Here is a 10217-nt window from a genome sequence, read left to right as displayed (position 1 = left end):
TAATGGTAATGTTATTTGCTTAAAGAAAATGATAAATCTTCTTAACCAAATAGCCTAATAATCTTCTTAATATATTAAGAAGGTGATATGTGGTATCCACTCATTCTCTTTCCTAATCTTGTCCCCTAATTTTTTCACATGTCATCATCTTAGGAGGATTATTAGGCTATTGAATAAATGATGGGGAGATAACATTATGTCCATATCAAACACGGAGTGGTTTATGTTTTACTTTTGTTTTGTTTTGCTTGAAGTGATATGAGCATTTCCAATCTGTTCAAAATGATAGCTAAAGTGAAGAAAGAAGTTTATAGACCCATTAACTGATGAATGAGTGGATCGAATTACGTAGTATATGTTAAAGGGATACGGATAAATGGTTCAAAATTCGCCCAAGGTCTAAGTTTAAAGCCCTGTAAATTTTCACATTGTAAGTTAATAAAATGTTTGAGCTCAACACAAGCCGGTCTATTTCTGCTTGCAACAAAGATTACCGTTCTGAACTATTATCTAACCTGCCCGAACATATTATTCTACCTCTAGTATGGACTCAAATTGATCTTTACCAGGCAAGCACATCAAAAGATGATGGAAAAACAAGCTACTTTGAAGTATTCAAGGAACACCTGTAAATAGATTAAACTTAATGATACGGGTCAATGCGAGAAGGACTTGATCTCTGGAAATATATCCAAGTGAAAGAAACCATAGCTACATATAGATAGATTAAGTGATTAACCAGCCCACTTCTGTCAACTACATTGACTATATCCTAACTACATGTAAAAAACCATCACTACCAACTTAAATATTACTATATTAGTTCAATCAAAATTGATACCAGGCGGTCACCCCATACTAGGAGTAATATTTACTGTATAACTTATACACAAAAAACAACGTAACAGAATTACTCGGCGGTCACCCCATAAGTGTGGTTCTCACACCATTAGACGATATCATAAACAGTTTCCTGTAGTAATGCTGATACTTTAAGAGGGAAGGCAAAACCTGGTGATCTTACTATTAATTACATATCTAGCATGAGTTGATTAACATATAAAACTAGTTGATTTTCCCATGAGTCTTTTTCGGCCTTGAGTTCCATGATAATGTCATTTAGCTTCTGTTCAACAAGAGTGAGTGCTTCCACGCACCTTTCAGCCTTTTCAAATCGTTCTTGTGCAGTTATGATCTCTGCAAGCCTCTCTATCAGATCTATCTGGGCAGCTCTTTTAAGCAAAATGATGTTCATTTTCACTTCCATAAGCAAAGTTGATTTTTCCATGATCTCTTTCCTGTTGTGAATGTCTTCTAGGTGAGCCCGAAGCCATGACACATTGACTTTTACCGCCTCTGCATCTGCCAACTGGTTCTCGATTTTTTTCATCTCAAAAGTTTTTGTTGTAACATTCGGGGTTTGAAATCGTGCAAACAATCTCAAGGATAGATGCTCTCACAGAAGCTGGTTTAAATATACATCCATCCGCGATATCACCATGTTTCTTGAAAATGGCTTCGAGAATTGGTGCAACACTCTGCTTCACTTTGTAGGTTCGGACACAAGCTAGCCCACACTGAGGAGACACAATATTTTCATGGATTGGTTGTAGATCTGGTTGCTTTGCCCAAAAGTCCTCTTCAGCCTTAGCTTCCAATATACTATCAGTTACATTCTTTTCAACAAGATCGATTACTTTCACGCACCTTTCCGCCTTTTCAAGCCGTTCTTGCGCAGCCACGAGTTCTGCACTTATCTCTTTCAGATCCGTTTGTCCGGCCTTTATAACCAAACTTGTGTTTGCCTTCCTTTTCATAAGCAAAATGGAATTTTTCATGGCCTCCTCCATTTTGTGAATGGCTTCCAGGTGAGCTTGAAGCCACACCACGTTAATTTTCGCTGCCGCTGCATCTGACACATGACTCTTTAACTCTTCCATCTTAGAAATGACTGTTGTAAAGTCATTAGTTTGAATTTGTCTGACAACATCACAAACAATCTCAAGCAAAGATGCTCGCATAGAGGTTGTCTTGAATGCACACTCGGCAGCAATGTCACCGTATTTTTTGAAAATGGCTTCGAGAACTGGTGCAGAACTCTGCTTCATTCTGTAGCCATGGACACAGATTACGTCATGGTGCTGTGGTGAAACCTTTCTTGTGAGTTCCTGTCCCAGCAGTCGAAATGAAAATACATTAGAGTGGCAAAATAATCTGGTTGGATAAGGGTCAAGTGGGTTGGGTTGGCACTTTACTAAGTTATTTTTCCATCTTTTTTATTTTTGGAACAACTATTAGACTACAATTCATTTCTTGAATTTATTCATCTGTAACATCAAAAAGATTATACTAATTACCATGGTGAAGTTATGTGTTAAAACTTGCAAGTGCACCTATTAAATTCTTATCACTTTATACTGAATAATTTGTTCCCAAAAAAGTAGATTATTTATTTAAACACTTAATACAATGTAGATTATTTATAAAACTTAAATATAGGGACGAAGTTTAACACAACCGGACTGACCCATTTTGACCTCTTCAATAATTCACATATATATATATATATATAAACACCATCAGAAAACATCTTTACTGTACAAATTCGCAAGTTATTTGGCAAAAAGCGACAGGGGTTGGGCTTAGGTGTGGCCTGCACTTAAGAACGCCTAAGGTGCAATTTTTAAAACCAAGCTCACACACCATTTATTCTAGACAGTTTGAATAAGGCTTTAATACCAAACAAGCACACAAGACTAACAAAATTAGTTTTATTAACATGGGCCTGAGTAAAAGAAGTTCCATAGAATAAAGAGAGTTCTGAAGATATATACAAAATTTGAGATAGGAGACGCGTTTTCAACCAACTCCCACTGTTCCCGCTCGAGATCCAAGAGTTCTTCATCACCGTCGTCATACAATAACTAAAAGAAAAATAACTAAGGAAATTAGTCTACACAAAAAAATATAATACGCAACATAAATGGACACCTTGGAGATAATATTTGTTAACATCACACCTTGTGCTTCTGGCTTGTAGAGTCAAAGAATTTCACCACTCCTTGATAATACCTGCAGAAAAAGGTATTCACATTAAAAGAGCCATGAAGCTTCATGAATCTCGCTTGAGCGTCATGAGCCTGATACTTACATTTCATCTTTAGGCCACCAGACTTTTATTGTGCTTACAACCAAGTTATCACCATGATCAACAGATTGAGCCTGAGTATAATTGGAATGAAGAGTTGTTCATGGTGGTTTTGAAATAATTGAATTTAACGTTGATACATTGACCCATTTTACAGTTCAAATGGACAAATCTTAAATATTAGGTTATAATGGAAAAGACTAAAAGGGGGAGTGACACAAGTTATACTATTATTGTATTAAAATAGTTCTTTGATGATACTTAAAACATCAATATATTTAGAAATACAAAGAAACAAAAGTGTTTATGATCGGTGCACTCGTTTTGACCCACTCCAAATATACCCATACTGACTTGTTACCCAATTGTCATCTCTATCTAGAGAAGTTTTTAGTAGCAAATGATATTACCTGTTTCTTGCATTGAGTGTTATGTCTCTGGTGTTTTCTGTTCTCCTTTATAACAGATGGTAATACTCTCTTGCCACGAGTATTGTATATCGTTGAATTTTTCTTCATCTTGGTTACAAATTTGTTAGGCATTGGCGGATCATCAAATGAATGAGTTTCCTTTTCATGTCTTTTTTCATCTTGAGAACAGATACAATGCCTTATGGTCTGCACCAAGTTTCTGCTTCCCTCCAGACACTCAAGCTTTCTCTTACGAGTTGGATCCTTTCTCAGATTGCTTATATCATTTGTCAATGGAATAGTGTTTCTCTGAGAACTGCAAAGTTCTTTGGGCACCTGCAAAAGAAATGTATTTAGTGCACATCAGAAAATAACGTTGGGCTAGCAGTTATTCTAAATATAAAAAAACATACTTATGTGTAAGAAGAAACCTACTTTGAAATCACAACGAATATATGTATTTTGGCAATGCCCATACGCCGTACCTTATCTCGGAGATATGGCCTGACTTTTGCAGCACATTGCTTCAGAACCCTCTCCGCTAGTTCCCAACAAAGAGGCGAAGTAATCTAAAATTGGAACAACTCTTTAGAATATGATGTAATTCACAGGGGTGGTTGGTAGGAGGGAATCATAGAGAATGGAAATGTAATAGAGAATGAAAATAGTGAGAAAGAGAATAAGTATTTGGAAAGAGAATGAATTTCGCTGTTTGGTACCCATAGAGAATGGATATATAAAAAAAATAAAATTTTAAATAATAATAAATTTAATACATATAACATCTTGAAAACAAATTATTATTTATTTTTTTTTTCCATTCTCACCCATTCTCTACAATTTGTAGATAATTGAGAGAATGGAATTGATTCTTCTTTCTCCATTCTCATTCGCTTTCTTCATTGTAAACAAACAAAGGAAGTCTTTCCCATTCCCTTTCTCCCCTTTCTATTCCATCATACCAAACACGTGTGATTGAAAACAGAATGATCACCTGATTCTCCTCTCTCACACTTGAGACTAAAAGATTTACAAGCTCGGGATTGAGTGGCTCACTTCCCTCTATGATGGCAGTCATAATTTTCTTCATCTTGAATACAACACCACAGCTATTGGAGCTTAAATGTCACAAGATAAAAGCAAAACTTAGTTGACCTAAAACGCCATCTAATATATGCTTCTTTTAATATCAACTATAATAAAAGAACTCAATAACACAAAAATGTTGGCAATTTATTGTATAGGTTCAGTTAACCAGTGAATTTCAGCAAGTTAACAAAATAAGTCTAGGCACGAGCAAGGATATAGAGTTCTTACTCAGCAAAGGTCAAAAACTGCTTAAATAATCGAACTATTAGTCGGTCCATCTGCATGTCAGACATGAGTACTGAAAAGTTAACCCTACCAAGTGTTTTCATAACTTTAGTCACTCTATTATAGCATCCATGAGATGCAGAAGATAGATTCTCAAAGGTAATCAGAGCCAGTTTAAAAAATTCCTGAGGACCAACAAGGAAAGGGCAATCACTCGGCAGTTATAATAGTACATTATCTTCTAAAGATTATCCCATTCGTTAAACTAAAAGCCAATTCAGAAGTTTCTCATACCTTCATTTGTTCATCATTGTACGGGGCACTAGAAACCAGAATTCTTATAACTTCAGAAATGCATCGTGCGACTGAGATATTAACATCCATATCAGGATGCCTCACCAGTTCTTTAGCAATCAGTGCCTGGATTACCGGCTGCAAAGCTCGTTTCAATGATTTGGATGGAAATCGTTGCACTGACACCCTCATTAGAAGTCTCTCCATTTGCTGTTTACAACAATCCACCATAAAGTTGAAGATTGTCAATTGTACAAAAACAAATTATACAATTAGTAGAAATGATAAACTTGTTTGGTTTGCAAGAAACATATTATTGCCATGTAAAAGGTCAGAATAACTGATGTTGTATTTTGTAATCAGCGCAGTCTATTGTGAGGTAATGTTTACACGGAAGAAATTGATGCATAGGCATAAGGTGCATGTATCATTGAACTTCATATGTGTATGTATCACTTTTGTCATATGTGAACATGTATCACCTCAACTTCCTATGGTATAAAAAAAAATGTGATACATACACACTGTTCGCGAATTGGTCACTTGTACAAGTTCTTAATAAATATCGTACAGTATTTTTTTAAAAGGAAAACTCCATCCCCAAAAAAACTTTAAAATTGCCCTTGCCAAACACACCTTAAAAGCTTTTGGCACACAAACGAATCCTACTAAAAAACCATTTTTAGATGCATCTTTTATACACAATAAAAAATAATAAATCCCACCCCTAAAAACCCGAAGATAAAAGCTACTAAAGTGTAAATTAAGAGAAAAAACACCCGCTTCTAGCTCCAACCCAAAAATAGCCACTCTAGCTACCAGCTCAAGCTATAGACATGCTTAGTTTCGGCAACTTTTGTCAAACATACCATATTTACACCTATATCACTTTTTAAGTGCGCGCAAATCACTTCCTAACTCATAAAAAAGTAAAAGAATGAGATTTTCCCTATTCATGTTCCCTAGGGATTGACAAGTCTTTTTACTCAAATCTAAGCGGCCTAACCCATTCCCATTATTTCCATGCCACCCCCAACATGTTTGACAATAAATAAGGAAATTAACCAACTTAAAACATGTAAAATAGTATAGCATCAACAACAAATGTAATAAAATTATAAATAAAATAACAAAATTACTGAGTGATAAAATGGTTATAAAAAGAAAAAAATGGGACTAACATCAAGAAGGCGAAGAAGGGATGGAGTTGATGAAGGTAATTTAAAAAGCCCTTTTCCTGCATTCATCATCTTTATCTCTAAATTACTCATTGATGTTGCCATTTCTTAAACCTTTAATTAGCTAGTACTGTATTATAATTACAGCTTCAATCTGTATCTATATGTTATACTCTATATTTTTGTCATAAAACATTTCTTTCTTTTTTTATCAAGAAAACATAAGAACAATATATGAATTCTTTTTTAAGAAGGTAAACATATGATTATATATGATTATTAGCTGATTTTCATTTTTCATGTATGTATAGGAGGAAAAAGCACCACCTCTATGTGACGTGTACTCTGTAGTGACGTAGTGTTCACTATTTTATATTTCAACATTTTTTTCTTATCATTTTGAAATAGTGTTGACTACATTTTTCTTTTTATCATTTTGACTCTTGTATAGTTGTATTATCATTTTATGGAAAGAGAACTTATTTTGTTAAAAAACTTTAAAAATTTTTAAATTATATATTAGATCACATATTTTTTTTTTCATTCACATATAAAACGTTATAAAAATAAATGTTGTAGAAGAAAGTTTTCTCTGCAACATACTTTTTTATATCATTTAACATGTGAATAAACAAAAAAAACGCGTAATCCAACACATAATTTAAGAGTTTTCATGGTTATGGTTTTCAAAATAAGGAAAGTAATATTTTTTGGATAAATTTAAACTCGGTGTGGAATTCTCAAAGCATTTTTAAGATTTGAACACAATATTTTTAAATTTCAAGTACTATTAAAAATATCAATGATTGATATCAAATATTTATTAACATGGGTATTTTTTTAACTGCATTCTATTCTACTCCTACTATTAAATTACACGTATGTTTAGAAACTAAGACTCTCGAAAACCCTTAATTAATCCACCCACAAATGTGAAAAGTAGGAATAATTCCCAATTTGTTAAACGATATTCTATTCTACTCCTATTATCAAATATTTATTAACATGAATAATAAATGGGAATAAAATTTGTTAACATAAAACTGTTTTACTCACACTTAAAAATACCCGAATTTTTAGGATGAAACTTATAAGTTTCAAAACTACCCTCTTTCGCCTCATCCCAATCCTCACAAATGTAAATAACGGTATTCGAATTCAATCAAAGATCTCCAAGATACAAAAACCGTAACAATAAACTACAAACTCGATTCATAAACTAATCGAATACTTATATAGGATTAATAGTATAATTTGACATTTGAAGTAAAAAATGAACACATAAATATTATTATTTAAAATGAAATATGGGACTAATTATGCAGTCACATGTTTAAAATTAGTTAATGAAACATATCGTATCATAATGGTTTTTTCTAATGGCGTTGCCAAAATTCGAACCCAGCGTGGGTCCATTAAAATTAGAGTGTTAGCCATTTATTTATTTCTAATCTTATATTATACGCATGACTAGAAATCTAGAATAGACACAGAACTCACAAAATACCCCCTATTTAATCCACCCCAAATACAAAAAATGAGACCTTAGATGGATCATCCTAAAGTCAAAAACCTTACTAATCATACTTTTAAAATTATTAAAATTAATGACTTAATGTATCATTTTTTCTTTACATTTTCACTAGTGATTTTGATACAAACTAGATTTTTGAGGTGAAAACGATATGATAATACTTTAGAGTAGGATTAATGATTTTGCCCCTCACGTGAGGTGTACATAGGGCTTTTAACGAATTTAAGTAGACGGTTCCGTTAAATTGTACCGCAGATGCAACTGAAACATGACTTCAAGGATCACCGTTGCTAAAAAACTCAAAGGAGGAATTGCCATTGCAAAAATTGACAAACCACATGAACCATTCTTGCATTTAACTCTTAACATAAAGAGTTAATTGCAAGATTGGTCCACGTGGTTTGTACAATTTAGCAAGGAGGGTCCCTTTTCAAAAATCGTTGCAATGAGGGTCCCTATTTTGAGAATTTTTTGTAAAATTGGTCCCTTTTTGACGGATCCGTTAAAGGTGGCCGTCAAGTGTGCACGTGTGCCACACGTGTGGGGGTATTTACGTACTTTCTACCCCACAGGGACTCCCATTGCTAAAATGGAAAAACCACAGGGACCAATCTTGCAACTTTTTTAAAAATCCATCACTAAATAATACCTTTTAACTTTTCCAAAAAAAAAAAAATTTTTTTATTAAATTATTAACTTAAATATAATTTATAACACTTTTTATCTTTTCATGATTATTTGTTGTTAAAGAACTAAAAACATATAACCACTAAATATTAAAAGTTATCATTTAGTGATAGATTTTTAAAAATTGTAAGTTTATAAAACTTTTTAAAAATTAAAAGGTATTATTTAGTGATGGATTTTTAAAAATTGTACGTTTATAAAACTTTTTAAAAAGTTATTAGTTAGTGATGAATTTTTAAAAACTCTAAGTTTATAAAACTTACTTTTTAAACTTACAATTTTAAAAACGCACCACTAAATATTTAAAAATTTGTATAAACTTACAATTTTTAAAAATCCACCACTAAAATAATTTTTAGCCAATGATGATTAGTCCATCTGGTCAGAGGCATCCCAGGTTTTACTTAAGGTCTTGAGTTCGATCCCTAGGGATGTCAAATCTTGAGGTTTTTTCCTTCGAATACTTGTAACGACTCATGGTCAAATCTTTGGGAAAGTGAAAAGGTAGTATTATTTAGTGATGGATTTTTAAAAAGTTGCAAGATTGGTCCCTGTGGTTTTTTCATTTTAACAATGGGGGTCCCTGTGGGGTAGAAAGTACGTAAATACCCCCACACGTGCGGCACACGTGCACACTTGACGGCCACCTTTAACGGATCCGTCAAAAAGGGACCAATTTTGCAAAAAATTCTCAAAATATGGACCCCCCATTGCAACGATTCTCAAAAAGGGATCCCCCTTGCTAATTTGTACAAACCACAGGGACCAATCTTGCAATTAACTCTAACATAAATATAAAAGTTAAATATGAAAAATGATCAATAAAAATTATGGCATTGTGATCGAACCAATTTGAGTAACTAGAGATGTTATTTTAAATCAATGCAGATGCAGTTCTCATTAATATGGTTTTCAAGCCACATTGATGTTTTTGCTACATTTGTGAATATAAACGGAATTCGATCTTGAATTTGTAGATGATCATAAGTCGAAAAGTCAACTGGGCTTCACCGGTTGATGACTCCACATATAATGATAATCATCAAGTTATTCAAACGTCACCTAAACCAATAACGTAAATCTTTGCATCATTACGTACAGGATCAACCAGTTGAGCTGTGTAATGGTAATTAGCATCAGATAGAGAAAAGCCTGAAGCTCAAAGTTTCATGTGACACAGTGATCATTAGCTTTCGAATATTTTGTGACGGAGCTTAAAAAACTTGGCTTCAAGGAAGAGTGGACCGGAGGTGGCAAGTTTGACAATCATCAGAAGTGTAACTTCAGTGCATGATACCTCCTAAATGTTTCATATGAAAAGAAACAATAATATTGTTTAAAATGATTCATAGCCAAATTTAATCAGACTACGTTGCAGAAGGAAGCACGTATATGGCTTCAAAGTCACCCGATATGTAACATTAGAGTGAGTCTTCCCAAATCCTTATATTTAGAGGAAAAAACAAGATTATAACTGCAATAACGTAGCTATTGTGATCATCTTTGATGCACTAATTTATCTGATCTGCCCATGCTATCTCTAGTATAAGCTCAGTATCACGAACCGCTGATACAATAACAAGCTAATTCTAAGAATAATGACTTAATGCGGAACGGCGATGTAAATGTTTATGAATCAGTTTTTCATTAAA

The 10217-nt window shown here is 33.5% G+C and overlaps 1 long non-coding RNA gene across 1 annotated transcript; it reads right to left on the bottom strand.

The window, feature by feature from the left end:
- Positions 1-2120: 2120 nt before the first annotated feature.
- Positions 2121-3072, bottom strand: LOC122606662. Its single transcript, XR_006324971.1, has 3 exons — positions 3021-3072; positions 2835-2924; positions 2121-2168 (listed from the first exon to the last, which is right to left on the bottom strand). It is a non-coding gene; the product is annotated as an uncharacterized LOC122606662 (long non-coding RNA).
- Between the last annotated feature and the right edge of the window lie 7145 nt (positions 3073-10217).

The sequence above is a fragment of the Erigeron canadensis genome, chromosome 7 (genome assembly GCF_010389155.1).
Source record: "Erigeron canadensis isolate Cc75 chromosome 7, C_canadensis_v1, whole genome shotgun sequence".
NCBI lineage: Eukaryota > Viridiplantae > Streptophyta > Magnoliopsida > Asterales > Asteraceae > Erigeron > Erigeron canadensis.
Note: the sequence above shows the minus strand (reverse complement) of the source record. Positions and strands in the feature narration are given on the sequence as shown.